At 42.3% G+C, this 18,055-nt stretch overlaps 1 long non-coding RNA gene across 1 annotated transcript in view; it reads right to left on the bottom strand.

Annotated features, from left to right (window-relative positions):
• Nucleotides 1-5,207: 5,207 nt before the first annotated feature.
• The window catches only part of LOC122783207, a 30,797-nt gene continuing 17,949 nt past the window's right edge, over nucleotides 5,208-18,055 (bottom strand). The window contains exons 2-3 of the long non-coding RNA XR_006362008.1: nucleotides 5,895-5,997; nucleotides 5,208-5,263 (exon numbers count right to left, since the gene is read on the bottom strand). This is a non-coding gene — a long non-coding RNA (uncharacterized LOC122783207). The remainder of the gene's footprint in view (nucleotides 5,264-5,894; nucleotides 5,998-18,055) is intronic.

The raw sequence follows: 18,055 nt of genomic DNA, 5'->3' as shown, positions 1-18,055 counted from the left end.
GTAGCACTAAGTAGCAGATAATAGCCCAAAATATGAGAGCGGTTATTAGTGTGATTACGAAGCAGGATGTTGCAATTAAAGCGCCCAAACACCGAAATCCAATAATACTCTTCAAACAGTTAGAGTGGAAGTGTATGAAAAGGTCAGGAATCAGTCCGGAAACTGAAAATCTACAGCCAGAGTCACGTTGCTACTAATTAAATGATATTTGGAGAACTGTGACCTGGAAAATGTTTTAAAATTTGAACCCTCCCCCTCCTTGTTCCAAACACCTGTTTCTAACTGTCAAAAACGGGTGAAAAACAGAGGAAGTGGCGTGTTTTAAAGTTGTCCTGTTTCAAGAACGGTTGATGATACAGATACAATTTTTGTTTGTGAGCGTTAGGAGGCTTTCCCGGAGCACCCACGTTTAAATTTGTGACAAACGAGTGTGAATTGACAGAGAAATTACAGTTTAAAATGCCCTCGTCTTCATTTTTTTTAAAAACTCCAGAGCTGAGTTTTAACATGGGAGTCAATGTGAGGTTTGGCCAGAACTCTCTGTGCTTTTAGGTGATTTTTAGGTGAAAAAACCTAAGTCATATGAGAATGAAAACAACACACAGGGTTAGACGACAACCATGGCAAAGTTTTTAGGTTGTGTAGGTTGGAAATTATGGACAGAAAAAGAGTTTGTTGAGAGATTATTTTATCGCGGACCTTCAGCCAGAGTGTGAGTGACATCACCACTCTAGCCGACGCAATACACACTCCTTATAAAATCAGAAAAACTTAAACTGTGATTGCGTAAAAACCGTAATAGTTATCAAAACTTTGATTTTGATGAAAAAAGTCGTAAGTCGTGTGTGTGTGCGGAAAATCTTCACAATTTTTTTTTCGGATTTTTAGTCAATGGTTGCAATAGAGTTCCCGATGTATCCAAAATGGACTGTTATGCTTAGTTGTGATGCGCAAATGAGCTCTCCGAGTCTTGTGTGAACGCGCCATTAGAAGTGATTAAATTTACACTAGTAATTGTGGCTTCAGTCACAGCACAGGGCACATAATGTTCCTGTTAAAATGCCTGTGAAGCAAATTCAAAGATTCTTCTTTTCACACATTATGTATGTTAGAGTAAAGTGGCTGAGAACATGTGGAGAAAAAAGAACTAAAAACTCCAGTCTCCTGTTCACTGGAGCCACAGATAGCGTTCGTCAAATACTCTAAGGATATAAAAAAAACATCGCTGTGAGGCTGCAGTACCGCTGACGGAGAAAGAGGGAGACAGAGAGCAGGACAGTATGTCGTTAAACTGCGACCAGTAGAGTGAAAATGTCTCTTCTCTACATGTTTGTTTGACAACTGTTTGTTGTTTTGAGACACCAAGTATCGTTTTGTTATTACTGATGTTACGAATAAACGTGAGCATTTTTGTGGATTAGCATAAAAAAAAATTAGCAATATATGATTTCACGCTATCGCAGTATCGTATCGTGACTTAAATATCGCGATAATATCGCATCGTGGCACCCCTATTTGATACCTGTGCGTCTACGTTAATATTCTGTACGAGAACTGTTTGTGGACTGTGGTCCCCACTAAAGTGTGTAAGTCAGTATGTGTGTGTGTTCAGCTCCTCCTGTCGACACGCCCCCAGTGTCTTTTTGGAATCATTACTATTTTGTAACATGGTTAACAACACATTTTTCTATTAGGAGATATTTATTAAGTACAATTTATAGTATTTCCAATACTTATTTCTAATACCTACAATTTATAGTACTTCCTCAATGTGGACGGAGTCGTCACAGCACAGCTGCATGAAACTGCCGTGACGTTGTTTAGAACACGACACAAACTAGTGGCGACCAAAGCAGTTGTTTTCGGTGTAACTGAATCATTAGAGTCAGTTGATTTAAAAAGGTTTGTTCACTGAATCGTTCAGTACTTCCTGCAGGAGCGTAGCTGAACTGAAATAAGACAGAATGGGTTGGGACTCCTCTGATAAATATTGACATTTTAGACATTTCCTTTGCTAAATGTTGGAGATTAAAGCACATTTTCAGGATTTTTCAGGAAGTCTTTTTTAACTGATCTACAGTTCGACATTGTTCGCTTTGATTTTTGTGTCGGATGTCGCGCTCATGACTCTTCCTGACCAATCGGTGTAACCAGATACTGTCGCTAATGGAAAACCAAAAAAACAAACAAAAAAAAACGTGCCAAAGTCGGAACGTGCCGGGAAATGAACAAAAAAAAAGTATGTTTCCTCAAGTCTTCACTCCACATCACGAGTCACATTCAATGTCAAGACGTGAACTCATGCGCCCGCCGTGCGCCCGCCCACCTGCTGTGCTCCTCAATTAGTTTTGGCGTCACTAAAATGAAATGTGAGCAGATATGCCGTCAGAGCAGGGAGCACTGTGGAGAAGCGGCCTCCACTTTCCTCCATGATTAACATGAACCCAGCACAGAGAATTACCTCTTGTCATTTCCTCTGCATAATCGCACATCTTTGCCTTGTCGTGGGACTTCTCCGGTGTTGACGCCGCTGTCAGCCGTGCCAACAAAAAAAGCTGATTAGCCGGCAGAATTATCTAGATCACGCGTCTCTCTCCGAACGTCAGGAGACGTCAGAAGACCAAAGACCACAGACACTTACGCTTATGAGATCTTATCTTCTTTTTCCAAGCCCCGCCCCAAACAATATAATTGTATATGAGGCAGGGGGGAGCCAGGACAAGCCTGAATCAGAATTTTAATAGTTTCGACTTGCAGTTTTGTCAGTGAGCTGCACCGTGTTTAGAATATCAGTGGAAAAAGCTGTTGTTCCCGTGTCTCTGAAGACGTTCTGTGAGTGAGACGCTGCACTCTGCTCGCTGGAAGCGGCGCCGGGTGAAAGTATCGACAGTAATAATCACTGTCAGAGTCAGGTGTCACAGATTGTTATATCTTTCATGAATTATTCCTGTGATGTGAAGCGGCGGCCACTTATTTTCCCTCTCTCGACATTTCCGCGACTCTGCGACCCTTCCGCACATGAAGCGGCCGCATTAACTCTCGTGCTCCGCTCGCTGCTTCTCTCTCCCACCGTCGCGTTGTAATGGTGTTTGCAGATTTTGGGCGCAGCGGTTTTAAAATAGAAACAGTGAATGATGATGGATCATTAAGTTTTAGGTCTATTGGACTTAATGGAGCTCAGCTTATACATAGAATGCCAGTGGAACAGGAGTTTGGGCGACATATAGTCACCATAAAGCCCTTAACTACCATCCGAGCAGTGAATAAATGCATGCAGGAAGCTTAGTTATGTGCTATAACGAATATTAAATGAGAAATATGTGCAACGAGGGGTCGACGGGGACAATTCTCCTGCTATATTAAAAATCATAATTCAGGAGCCAAATGTGTTAATGTCACACGTTGTCATTTAATTGTGGTTTGGCTTTAGTTCCCAAAGAAGTAAGGATTTATTGGAGTTAAGTAAAGTTGTTTTTCTACGGCCGTGTGCTGAGGAAATTCAAATTTCAAAGTTCAAAGTATCAGGCAGTAACACACAGTCTGTGGCACCTATGGTTGCCTTGCTGGGAGAAATCATCTCTTATGAATCGAAAACCTCATACGTCACCGTGTAAATTTAAGCAAAGACGGTGTCCAATCCGAAAAGCATAATCTGGATTAAATAGGTTTAAAAATGGCTCCTGTTGCTGTCGACCAGCGAAACATTTAGCAAATTTTTTATGTTCCTCCATTTTGTATTTCTATTTAATGATGGATCTTTAAATACACCTTTTTTTTTGTTAATTAATGCATTTATATGAAATTATATCATCACTTTAGAATCATTTGAGTCATTAACCGAACTGTAATTGTGAGGTACGTAAAGACTCGCATCCTTACCGCCCAATATGTCAATAATAAAGGTCCAATATGCAACATTTAGCCTTGTGAGATGCCAGGAAATAAATAATACTAATGTTAATGTATCGTAGAGTACTGACTCTGTTTTGTGTTGAATTTGAGAGTCATCTGAGCCACTTAAATGTGCCGCATTTGGTTTCTTTTGACACCAGGGTCATATTCACAACCTGTGAAAAAAGAATAGAATTAAATAGAACAGAACTTTATTGTGCGCCAAAGTGGAAACATGTCTTCAGCTCATCAAGAGTGAACCGTAAAAAAGAAACAAAGTCTTAAAAACGAGAGATAAAGAGCGATAGATAGGGCCGCCACGCCTAATCAATTATTAACTGATTACTAAATTAATTGCTGATAAGTGAGGAAGTGTTTTTAACTTTTAACTAACTTAAAGTTTTAACTCTTAAATGTGAATATTGTCTGGTTTCTGGATTCAGGATATGTGAGAACATTGTGATTTTGAGGTGGATCCACATTTTTCAACCTGTTATGGACCAAACAGGTCATTTTGAATGAATCAAGGAAAGAATTAAGATGAAAGGATGAAGAAAATGATCTTTAGTTGACGGCCCTAGAGGAAGACAGAGGAGACACAGACGGGGTCGATTTAGAAAAGTTGACACTGACAACGCAAAATGTCGAAGCTGCACGGATTTAGTCCTTGCAGCCGATTGACGCCTGGCTCAGCCTCATCAGTGATTTCAGAGACGAGTTCAGAGTTTCATGTGAGGTGAGGAGGGACTTTCACCGAGCGTGAAGGCCAAATACTCATCGCCCCCCCCATGACAATACCAAGGACGGCGTTCTGCCCGCCGTTTCACATAATAATAGTCATAATAATAATAACAGGCTGACGATAAGAAGAACAGAAATACACCCCGATAATGAGACGCTCTTTCACTTTCTCTGACACTTCTCCAATAATGTGTGCTTTTAATAGACAACAAACACATGTCCTACAGAGTCTACATTGTTTGGCAATTGTTATCAGAGGTTGTGGAGAGAGATAATAATAAAGTAGTCATTCATTATTGATACGACTGACACTTGATGTCTAATGTTTTGCTGTAGAAGTCCGGCAGTTTCTGGCAGGGTTTTTTTTGGTCCATCACTTAAATGAATGAATGAATGAATGGTCAAAAGTGTTCTTGGTGGTCTGGTGATATGTGAATGTTCCACTGTTGCCTCCAGCAGGTTGAAAAGTTGTTGGTTCAGGCCTTTACGGCTCCCTCAAGATGATTTATTTACTTCATCAGTCTCAAAACTTTACATTAAATGTCACTTTGATCATGAATACACCAACTGCCAAACATCACCAGAGAGAAAGAGGTGGAGAACAGTCACAGTCCTGATGACGTATCTTCTCCTAGATTCAGAAAACAAACATAAAGTCAGACTTTTGACTGATTTCTTTTCAATTAAAGTTGTATTTTTGCAGTTTGGAAGTAGAGAAATAAACTTGTACCAGTAGCGACCAACTTTACATTGACTTAAATGTAATTGACACAGTGCCCCCTAATGGCCGTTCAAGAGAATGCAGGTTTCAGGTACTTCCACATTGGCTTCAGTTTTGTCAGTTTGCTACGACCAATTTTCTCGATATATACTCACAGAGGCGTTGGCATATGACGGACTCCTGTTTCATTTTCAAATAATTTGAAGCTCTATTCATTCCACTATTTTTTTATTATTATTTAACTGTAATAATACTGTAAATTCAGTAAAAATGCATATATACTGTATATATAAACTTTAGTTTTAACCTGGACCTTTTTTGTTCATCCTGTAATCCTGCAATTATTATTCACAGCCAAGGTTTGTTTCTGTCTTTATAAAAGATTAATCTTCTTTTCTGTTCTCCCCCCCTCTCCTTGGGAAGTGATCAAGAAGATATGTTTTAGATGTATATTTCATAGAGTTTTTATAGAGAGTTTTTTTGAAATGCAATATTATGGTGCAGTCACAGCAGCGGTTGAATCAAACCCTGGTGTCTTTACCGCCCTTCGTGCGGTTCTTTTGGTTCCATGTGAACAGTCGGTTCATCACTGGTGTGAACTCCGTCCTCACCTTTCCCTGGAAGCGTCGTGTTCTCATCGGCATCTGCAGGTGAGAATAAGACAGGATCGGGATCAGAGCCTGTGATGGATGGAAATGAGAACGGTGCGTCTGTCCCCCATGTCTGGCGCATGTCACAGAGCATTGTCATCCCAAAGCTGCTTAAAGGCAACTCCAGGGAGATGATGCTAGCGCGGCTAATGGTGCTCTCTTACCCATGAGAGAGTAGAGGTTGGGGCCTCCCAGACGCTTGAGGATGGACACCATTAACCCCCCGACACCGGAGGAGAGGAGCATTAAACTTCTGATGCTCTATGATGGAGAGATTTCCAGGGATTTGTCTTTTTACCAGCCTTACATCTCTGACCTGAGTCGAGGAAGGGTGTAGTCTCCTCCCACTTTAAAGGGGCGGGACCAATGCTTCTTCATGCAAGTGGATAGACCTACGACCAATCAGACAAATGATCTGGATGACAATGGAACATGTTTTGTTACACATTTTCCAGGAGTGATGGCTGGCTTGTCATGAAGTCGGACGACTTTATCCGGGAAATTGTTTAAAATAGGAGCAAGAACACGGCTGCTATTTGGTTGCAGCCATGTTGGATGTCCACAAAAGCTGCTGGACGTCACTTCTCTGTCGTCATTGCGTTAAACCCATCTCTAGCTCACAAGGGTTTTCAAATTTTGTTGTTGGACAAAACGGCGTCCATTGGCTGGGTTCACCCTGGCTATGCCTGACCAATAACTGAGCAGTATTTCTGATCACGTGACTTTTCGCACAGACTATTAGGCAGCCCAAGTAGGATCATTAAGCATATCCAGATTGTAGCTAGCAGATCCCATTTTCTGGTTTTGAATGCGATTCTGATCAGATTTTTACCGATCCGTTTCAATCCGAATGTCTCGGTCACTCGGTGACCCTTCGCCACACGCCATTCCAACAGTAATGGCGGCACAACTCATCCGTGTCCTCCTTTTCTGGCGCTTCCTTGCAATCAGAACAAAGTGTGAAACCACGTGGGACAGACACAGGCACCGATTTCTGTCTTCCATTTTGTTCAGACTACTAGTTTTACCGGGGCGTGTCCTGTAACTCGAGAACTTCATGTGGACGACTGGACTAGACAATGTCAATATGGACACACGCAGATCTGATTTGTTCACTTGCAGAATATAATGTGAACAGTTGGACGTGCTTATAAATCCTAACCAGGCCTCAGGTGTGAACACACCCTCAGAGATGACAGTGCAGCACGATCACAAAGAAAAGTACCGGCTCTCTGAGTTTTATGGCACAAAAATAGACCTTATGGTTGTCCATGACAGGCTGTGAGAAACAGCTGTAACACGCAGCTGTAAAACAGTTGCTGTTGCTCAGGTGGTACAGAGGTTTATTCAATTAGCTGCTATTCTGGTGCTTCGCTAATTAGTGGGGGGAAATAATTACACTCAGACGAAATCCTTTGGGGACACCTGTCCTCTCGACTCCATCGCAGATCTGCAATTTAAAAAAAAAAAAAAAACACCCCTGTGAGTCTGTGGTGAGAAAAATATCATAAAATGATATCATGCTCCTGCCTACTGCGGTTTGTTTGTAAAGAGCATAAGAACCTGTGATGTCTCACTTACCCCGATGCTACTTTGCATTTAAAGAGCTTTCTTTCATGCAGAGATATTAGCCACTGTTTGGAAAGGATGGCACCCTTTCTCTCAGAATGACTGATTGCGAGAAGTGACGAGAAATTACACTGCTCTTTTTTTTTTTTACCTGATTTAAACAAATTTAAGTGACGTCTTTTACTGACAAAGTGAAATGAATAATTTGAGCTTTCAAGTGTTTGAATAATGGAGGTTTTTGGCTTCACGTTCTCAACGGGTAAATGTCTTGCTATGGTTAACTGTATTATCCACTGCTGGAGAACATAAGGGACGCGATTAGAGACGACGTTGGCCCCCCCCCATCCTCCCTTAAGTGTTGCTGTAACACACACCCTATCCTTGTAGTGTGATACTTCGCATATGTGCACATTGGTGGTGTTGGGACCTACAGAACTTCCAAAGGAGTGTTGTTGGAACGTTCTGGGCACCAAAAGAGAATGTTCTCGAAAGGTTGTACAAAGGTTCTGGGAACCAAAAGAGAACGCTCTCTAAAGGTTGTGTGAAGGTTGTGACCCCTTGTGAAGGGGAGAACCTTTAGGGAACGCAGCCAAAACCAGAAGTTAACGTCACCATGGGTTGGTTTGGTTTAGACAAATATTGTTTGTCCTGGTCTGGTTGGGGGGCGTTGGTGAGGCTAACCTAACCCAAATAACTATATAAATCATAACAATGTAGCGACTAACAGTCATATCTATTCTACCCAATATTATTTTTTAAATGATAAAAACAGAATTTTCAAGAGATATTTGGTAAATGAATTAAAAATAACTGCATGCAAATTCTTTAAATCCCCCATTTGGGACGTAAACTGTATTCTATTTTACATTCATGTGTATATTGATGATCATTTACAGGCAGTATCCATGGTAACAGGGCAACAGAAAATCATGCACAGCTTAGGTCAACTCAGCTCTGGTCGTGTTTGGACAGATTAATCCAGCCTGCACCTGCCACTTTATTAGGTACACATATCAGCCAGTCAAGGGGCAGCAGCTCAATGCTTGTGACGACCTGCTGAAGTTCAAATCAGGGATCAACTGGAGGGGGGGAAAGAAAATTACTTCTCACACAACCATTTCTAAACTTTACAGAGAATGAGTCAAATGTGTCTCATTGTGAGCAGCACAGTTTAGGCAGAGAGGTGCTAATGGAAATTGGAGGTAAAGTGGAGGATAGATTGGACACTGCTGGGTCCAGACTTTCACCACTGAGAACAAAATAGAGGTCCGTCTGTCCTGGGGATCGGGTTAAAATGGTGCTCGTGAAGTGAGTGGGGGGTAAATGTTGGAGCTGTGTGACTTCTTCTGTTGCTATTGTTTTAATTGCAACGGTGAGCCATTTTATGCTTTTGCAAATTAAGGTTTGACCGCTATCTTTTTTATTTCTGAGTCCTTTTAAATTAGGTAGGAAGGTAGGAGTACTGGCTACAATCCAGAGAAAAGCTCTGAAAAGCTTATGTGGAGAAAAAAATTGCATATTCCCCAATTATATTGTTATATCATGAGGTTTTTATATAGTAATCTCTGCCCACCACTGTCTAACAGGAGCAGGTGAACAAGTATTAAAAGTAATAAAGGAGTCGCCGAGCATATTCCCAATCTTGCCGACTCGTCCATGAGTCATGTCGTCAGTGTCTCACAGATGGTCGGAAGTGACTTTTGTCGGTGCTCATATTATGGATAAACCTGTGGTTGTAATGAGAAGAGCAGATGTCGCCACATCTCCAGACGTCATGCCGCCTGCACACACTGCAATACTGATATTAATACGAGTCATAGAGGACAGGCGAGCATTATTTAATAGATTTTAAACACAAAAATGGCCGTATTTCTACAGAATCTAAATAACGCAAAGTGTTGTTTGCATATGGTGTTCGGAGCAAGCGAGACGTTAAGCATATGACAGTAATAATAGTAAAATTAATAAGTGTAGCTCATAATATAATTACCCCTACACTTGGAGAGTCCCACCATAAGGTGGCACTTTACTTAAGGTTGGCACCTCCGCAAGATTAGTGTCACCAATTAAGTATCGGAGCAGATGTGACATATGGTCGCAATCTCCTCGTCGGAGTTATTGAGTTAGTAAGAAAATTGCAGAATGTAATGATCTCGCAGTGAAGCGGACCTCTGACCCTTTGGATATTAAATGTCAGGACTTTTTTCAAAAAAAATCATTTCATCCCGTTAGATATTTGGAGGCTGCTCGGCAACGTCGTTTTTGTAAACTGGGGTGAAAGACGTCCAACAGACATGACGTGGATGAGCAGTTCATTAAGCGCTGCTTGGACGGAGATGTAAACGTGTCCCTGTTGAAAGCAGCTGTTTAACGGCGAGGCTGTTTGTGCTTCACTTTAACAAGGACAACAAATTCAATGACCTCATAGCGAAGGAGGCGCCAACTTGGAAACGACAGAGTCCAGAAGCTGTCGGACATTTCCCTCATCAACTGCATCCATTTTCTATCTCAGGCAGTGATGCAGACACTTAGGAAAGGACACTTAACGTAGCCTTAGAATAAGCCGTTCATAGAGGGGATGAGCCAATACAACACTTGGTATCACTGATACAAAATAATCTAGAAAACTACAGTACTATTCATAAATCCTGAATATGACATAAATGCTTCACTAAATTCCAGCTTCATGCTGTGAAGAGAGATGTCTATCATCGCCGTCATGTGACTAGACTGAAAGCACTGTATCAGACTGATATCGGTATCGGTACATGCTCAAGTTTTCGCGATATTTGGTAACGTGTGGGACACGGAAAAGCAGTATCAAGCCATCGACCCGCCAAGTTACTGCAGCAGTGTGTTCAAACCGGGACTTTAAAAACCCTAGAAGTGTATAAGACCATTTGAAGTAATTCCAGCGTGGTCCAGCAGAGGGCCTCAGATATCTTGGCCTATCAGATAATGAAAGACTCAATAGCATCTGAAAAGCAGCTTGGGGAAGTATTTTCTGGCTCTAAACCATCGATGGAAAATGTAAAAACTAATAAATCTGCGGAGTCACCTGTTATTTTATCTTTTTGCTAACATAACATTTGTTCTTTGGGGGGTGGAGTGGCTCAGTGGTTAAGACCCTACCCTACCCTGTGTGCGAAAGACATCATGGTCGCAAGTTCGTTTCCACCCCTGGCTGATTGTACTCAATTCCATTGTAAGTCGCTTTGGATAAAAGCGTCTGCTAAATGACATGTAATGTAATGTAATGTTCTTTTTGAAAAAAAATAACAGTTCTAGTGAATTTGTTGCACTTTGCAGTCTCACCATTGTCACTAATTCTTACAAACTAGACCTTGAAAGGAAGCGGGAATACAACAATCAGTATGTTTACATGCACAGTTTAGTCAAGCTAAGGCCGTAGTCCGACTAAGACAGGCAATCGGACAAGTTGACAAGTCTTGAGTATACATGCGGAGGAGGAGAAACTAATTATTGGCCGTGTACATGTGACTCCGCCTCTGTGGGTGGCGCTGTATCTCTATAAGCTACTGTGTATTGAATCAGTTTCCTGTTGACCTTTATATCACAGAAAAACAAGCAGTGAATGGATCGATTCATAAGCAACCTTTGTTAAACAACCTGGCTTCCATACGCCACATAACTTGTAATAGCGCCCGCCCCCGGCCCGCCCCCAACATTTTTTTTTTATCACCAGCTGCCACTGATTTCAACAAGTTCTCCAGAACCTTTTAAATAAAATGACTGACATTTAACAGCTTTATTGTCAGAAACAAAAAAAGCGAGTGCATCAACTACGTCAATTAGAGCCTTCCCATTACAATAGACCCTCGGTCTTGAGGGTGGCTTTCTGTGGAAGGGAAAAGAGCAAACGTGTGGGCTGTTTGTCTCACTAATGTCACTCATTTTACTTGTAAAGCAGGTGCATTTTGGGGGAGAATGTGCTCTCGAATTGAAACCTGTGTGGCTTTAATGGACGGCGTGCTGCGAGAGGTGGAGGGGCCACTGCCCTCCGGGGAGCCGCGATAAAAAGCCATTAGTCTCCTGCGGGCGGTACCTGGTACTTTACGGTGTATAATGGACTTAACATGCCACATGTGTGGCTTTGTGTTCTCTGTTTTTAACCATCACTCCTGAGATTAATCCCTAAAGGCTGATAGATGCCCGATGAATATTTATGACCCCAAACAGTGAGGACGAGTCCTGTAGACTCACTCACTGCCCTCCACAGGTGTGTGTGTTGTGCATCTTCAAACTGGCTGACATCAAAAAATCCCTTTAACAGACTGTTAAGATACGCATTTAGTGAGACATGAAGTTATAGGTGAAAACAACCCCAAATTCTCCCAGCCTGACACTGTCCTCGATTCCATTTTAAGGTCACGTGACCTTAAAATGACGGGTCTACCATGTATTTACCACGTGTGTATATATAATTATATATATATGTGTATATATATATATATATATATATATGTATATATATATATATATATATATATATATATATATATATATACATATGTGTGTATGTGTATAAGTATATATATATACATATACACACATGTATAAGTTGAATGGGACTAAGGCTCCTGCTGAATGACCGTGTTTTGAACGACTCAAACTTTCCGTGGCCGCTTCTCTTTGTTTTCTGTCTTACTCCAACCTGTTTGCAGCCGTCGCCTCCATCTGTCTTGACATAAAACAAATCACTTCCTGTGTGCAGCCGAGAATGTCTGAAGGCGAGCTCCAAACACCTCCATGCTGAGAAAAGGAGCTGAGCAGCTTAATCATCAGTGTGTGTGTTGTTTAAATATTTCTTTCTATATATGCAGTATATATAGTATACATATATATGTGTGTGTATACATATATATATACACACCAGTTTTAAAATGTGCTAATTAAAGTGCTGCATTACCTGCTGTTATTAATCAGTACCACGTCCAGCTGCCGTGCTGTTGCTGGGAGACTGTGGTAATGTTGTAGACTAGACTGTTCCTCCACAGTCTTATTTGCCAGCACCCTGATTCCAGACAGATTTGCAGACTAGAACTCATAGAGAAGTGAATATCGAGTGTTTTTACCGTCGGTTTGGAGACGGTAAAATGCACGCGCTCTGTGGTAACAAGCGTGTTGAGTCTCCCGTCAATGGCCGAGCTTCCTTGTTTCTTTCTCTTCATCTCCATGAACGACCTGTCGATTGTGCTTCTTGCAGCGTGAAAGCAGCTTCTGTTTGGATTGTTCTCCCGCTGCTAACTGAGCAGTACAGAGAACTCAGTTTCCCCTCTCTGTGGACACCGTCGGCGTCGCGCTTTGCCCGGCGAGATTTACACGAGCCGACAGAATAACCTGCCAGCGCGTACAGGATTTACATTAAAGTCTTTTCGCGACTCTGTAATGGCTTTCATGCAAATGCGCAAACGTTTCCCACATGACCGTCTGTGTTGTGGTTTGGGGCCACTTCTTAAAAGATGATTTTTATTTTTGCTGCATTGCGGTTCAATCCATTGAGCTAACTTGCTCTTTTTAACATCAGCCATTTGCTGGGGTTGCACAAAATTGCAAATCAGCGGCCGGTGACACTCTCTATCATGTTTGCAATGAGTGAGAGCGAGAGAGAGAGAGATAGAGAGAGAAAAGGGAGCCGGGAGTGAGAGTGGAGAGGAAACAGAAACAGTATCTAACACCTGCAAATGGAAACTGTCACAGCTTGATAACAAACCAAGGGGAGGCTGAGCAGAACAAACACTGAGCTCTCTAGTGTTGCGGCTTAATGAGGTTTTCAATGATACAATTCAGCGGGATGGGAATAAGTGAGTGGCAGCTGTGAGCGTGACTCACGGGGCGAGCCGGCCCCCGTGACCCCCTGAGAGGGTGTGGACGTGTTAGTGGCCATACATCACATACCTCTCAATGGTGGGGATCCTACAGAACATCATAAAAGGAGTCACCGATACGGCTCGGCGCCCCGGCTCCGTCTGTGATTTAGTGCCGGGAGGCGGCCACAGACACGGGGGGGCAGCCTTGCGTGACTGGAGGCAAATGAAACGGGGAAACTGACCACCTCATCCTCCTTCAAGGGTATGTGAGAGGGGGCGGGGCGGAGTTCAGGTGCAGGAGGGCAGAGGTCGTAAGGTTGGGACAGAAGTATCTGACTAACAAGGACACACACATTCACCGATGCTCGTGCGAGGGAGAGGGGAGGAAATCAGATTCTGCATCTCAACATGAATTCAGTTCAACACTGCAGAGCTGGAGGACTTGGTCTCTATATTGATACACACACACAGCGATGGTTACATCTGTCATCTGCTGAGGTGGTGATTTAGTTTTTCTGTTCATCAGTGATTTCTTGTTTTCTAGTTTACTGTGCTCTGATTTTTGCATTTTTTTTAAACACGCATATCTCATCATCATTATCCCATCAGTACTACGTATATATATAGATATATATATAGATATATAGATAGATAGATAGATAGATATGTGTTACGGATGACAACAAGGACGCTAAGTCTGACTCTAGTCCGACTAAGCATATACAGGAGTAATCGGACTATTAATCACATTATCCAGGTATGTTAGTCTGACTCTAGTCCGACTAAGCATATACAGGAGTAATCGGACTATTAATCACATTATCCAGGTATGTTAGTCTGACTCTAGTCCGACTAAGCATATACAGGAGTAATCGGACTATTAATCACATTATCCAGGTATGTTAGTCTGACTCTAGTCAGACTAAGCGTATACAGGAGTAATCGGACTATGAGTCTCATTATCTCGGTATGTTACTCCAACTAAGACTAGTCCAGTTTTAGTCGGACTAACGTGTTTACATAACGTTAAGACTAAAATCTGACTTTCTGTGTGTTTTTTCTTTTGATCAGTAGCTCTTTCATTTTCCTTTCAAAAAATATGTTTTGAATCACTGACGCAGAAGAACATCGTATTCCTCTGGGTGATGATTGCAGTGTGTATGTAATCAAACCATCTTAAAGGTTTAATTGAATAGTTTCAATTATCACAAGATGATTTACTGAAACTTAAATAATTTCACATCAGATAATCCTGACATTTTAATATTGTCCCACCTCTGGTTATGACCACATATAAAACGTTCCTGTTTGTTGGTTGAAGCTAAACAGTGAATACATTGAATAGCACTTGGCTCTCAGTACACATTCTTCTTAAGGAGCTTCAGGCCTTCCTCTTTTTATGTTTCATTATGTTCCCGTTTAGTAGAAAGTAGACGATAAAGCACATGTGAGTGGACACCATTGTGATTGTGTCACAAATCTTGAGGCTTCATCACAGATTCTCACATGTTGAGAAACAATGAAGTAGAAATGTGACTTTGCCTCTCGAGAAACCTGCACTTTAGCTCTTTTAGCTCTTAAACGGAACGACCTTGAGTGGATTCTCAAGGACACTTTGAATGGGAAGCTTCTTGCGGGGATCTAACCTGTGATCCTTTAATTACAGGACGTCTTTGTGAGCGCTGGGCGACTCTGCCACCTTTAGCTCCTTTGCACTTGTTCACGGCTCACAAGTCTATAATCCATTTAGGTGTGGGAGGCGCGGGCTTCATTACAAATGAAATGGTCCGTGCACATCGGGAGGAGGCGAGAGCAGAGAGGGTGGTATTAGCAAAAGTGGACGTGATATTATATACGCTGTGTCTTCCCTGCCTGCAGACACTGCTCTGACACTGACAGAGAGAGCCTTCGTTGTCATGGTTCTCTAAGTGGTTTGACACAATGTCACAACAATGAGCAACAGTGACACACAAGGAAGCAAAGACAGCGGAAAGTGCTAAAGGATGATTTCGTAACAGTCTGTCTCTGGCGTTATAGCCGGTGCCAATGTGTTTCACGGTGCTTGAGCGCTCCCCGAATCTTTTAAGCGGTTCCGTTCACATCGCGGCGTATTTACGCCCTTCGCTTCACATTGTTCGGACAGGTGAGAGAACAGTGTTGTTCAAACGGTGCATGTCAGTGGCTCTGACGATACAAATCAACTGCAGGAAACAAAGTGCACTCTGTTCGATGAGCGCTGGAGGACACGCGGTAACGGGCGTCCGTTTGAAGTGAGCGGCTCCTGGAAAGAAGCAAACGAATGGAGGCTAATCTGGACAGATGTGCTCCACTTCTGCGAATATTTGGCACATTTAGAAAAGGTCATGGTTACAGTGAAAGCTGCTGTCAGCGATGTCATCTTTGGGCTTACTTCCTGTCCTTTAGTCATTGATAGATGCTGTAGAGAGGACCACCTCTTTGTGGTGTTCCGGCTCCTGATTGGAAAGAGCGAAAAACCGGAGACCTTTGAAAATGATGACTCAGTTACGTGGTCCAGCTTCCTGATTGGTTCTTATCGACCACTAGGGGAAGCACACGTACCACTGGTGGTACATGTACCACATTTTTTGAGAACCATGGCTCTAAGGCAATGAGTTTACTTCTGAGGAGAAGGATATGCAACTTTTTTATCAGCTTTGATTGGTATTTGTTGGAGCGCGAGATCAAGGTGGACGTGCTAATTCTTCTGCTTCTTGTCTTCTTTATTTTTAGCAGAGCTGTGTCATTTCCATAACAATAGCCAGGGCTATTTGCTGAGATACGGATTTGTTACGTTTGTCCCCGAGCGCCGTTGTGTTGTTGTTGTTGTTGTTGTTGTTTTTCCTTGTTCTCCTCTGACTCATTTAGTTTCCCTGCATGTTTGTGACATCACACGTTCACGCCCGAGTGTAGCAGGTGTGAAATAAAACACCACAGGACCGAGAAACCACTGGCAACGGGAATGGTGTTAATCACCTTTTCTTTCGGCTTTACCCGGTTCTACTCACTAATTTTAATGGTTTTTCTTCCACTTTACTTTCTGATACAGATATGGATCTAGATTTACCGCCACAGTCCTGAGACTAAACGACTCCCTCCCCTAAAACTCTAGGTCAATGACACAGATTTAAAACTTTTTCTCTGTCTCGCCACTTCAACATAAAAAAGATAAATGATAACTTCTGTTTTTGAAACCTCTCGCTTAATAGTCTGACAGGCTACACAGCCATCAAACCACATCAGCATTCACTTGCTCACTTTTTGCTCTGGGGATCAATATTTCCTGCAGTTGCACTAAATAATTAATCGTGCCCTTTGACGTAAATGTCCAAATTTGGTCATTATTCCTCCGGATGCTGTGCCGGTTGTGCATTTAAACTTCATCGAGGGAAAGTTGTGCTTCTCCTCGACTCAACTCTGAGCCGCGGCGGACGGCTGCTGCTTAAAGCGACACAAACAGCGTCTCCACGGATTATGGTGATGGTACATCAACTTATAACAAGGGTGCATGTTACCTCCGTACAATACCGGTCACAAGGGAGTGACGCTTTTCTGTCGTCCAATCAGCTGACCAGCATCACCCGTACCGTACTGTACCATTACTCTGGTACCCCAAGGGAAAGGTACTGAAGAACTGAACCATAAGGGACTGGTTATTTTGGCACAATTCCCAATGGACATACCGCACCATACTGAACCAAACCGCTCCACCCTTTTCTTTTTGCTTCAAACAATTGTTGTCCCAAAGAAAGACCAAATTGATGGCAGTAAACAATAATCCTGTTTGCTAGAAAACACAAAATGACTCAAAAAAAACACTAAAATCAGGGTAAATAGACTTGAATTACTATTTAAACTTGTTTATCTGTCCATATCTCCGGCCATTTTGCTGTTGCAGACTACCTTTCAGGCAATCATTTCCCCCTTCGGGAGCTTTAGATTGTCCCATTTTCTCTGAAGACATCATTAGTACATTAAAACTTCTTTGGAGTTCACCAGTATCTTTGGTTTGTCAACAAATGCACATGTTATTGCGACCTGGGCCTGGGAACCAGTGGGCCCCGGGCACAAACTGGAAAAGGGCCCCCCCACCACTACACAGCCTTTGGGGCCTCTATAAAGACATCACATAATAACCAGTGTTATGTAGCTGAAGGGCCTCAGTAAAATTTTTAAGAATAACACAGTCGCAAAGGTTTTGGAATCGTAGTGAATCCATATTGACTCGGACAAAAACAAAACCGTTCACCAGCTGTAGGGGGACCTAAAGTTTCACTTTTGCGAACACACCTCTGACTGCACGTCAGTGTGGCGACAGTCAGAGGTTAATTTTTTTGGGGAAATAAATAGGCGACAATGATAACAAGCTGCTTTTCCTCGTCTCTGTAATGAAGGGAATAATCAGCTCATTGAGGCCGCTGTCGACTGAGCATCAGCACTACACCATCTCTCATCCACACTTCTTTTGCCCCGATGGGCTCATTAGTGTGCTGCTGAAGGAGCACACCACTGCTATACAACATATTTATTATTTAGTATCTTTTTGCCTATTCTTCCTTTTTTGCCTACTTCAGTTGTTTGCATTCTCAAGCGTGCGCTGCTGCAGCTCTGTGAACAAACTCTCAACTTATTGC

The sequence above is a fragment of the Solea senegalensis genome, linkage group LG16, assembly GCF_019176455.1.
Source record: "Solea senegalensis isolate Sse05_10M linkage group LG16, IFAPA_SoseM_1, whole genome shotgun sequence".
NCBI classification, from domain to species: Eukaryota; Metazoa; Chordata; class Actinopteri; order Pleuronectiformes; family Soleidae; genus Solea; species Solea senegalensis.
Note: the sequence above shows the minus strand (reverse complement) of the source record. Positions and strands in the feature narration are given on the sequence as shown.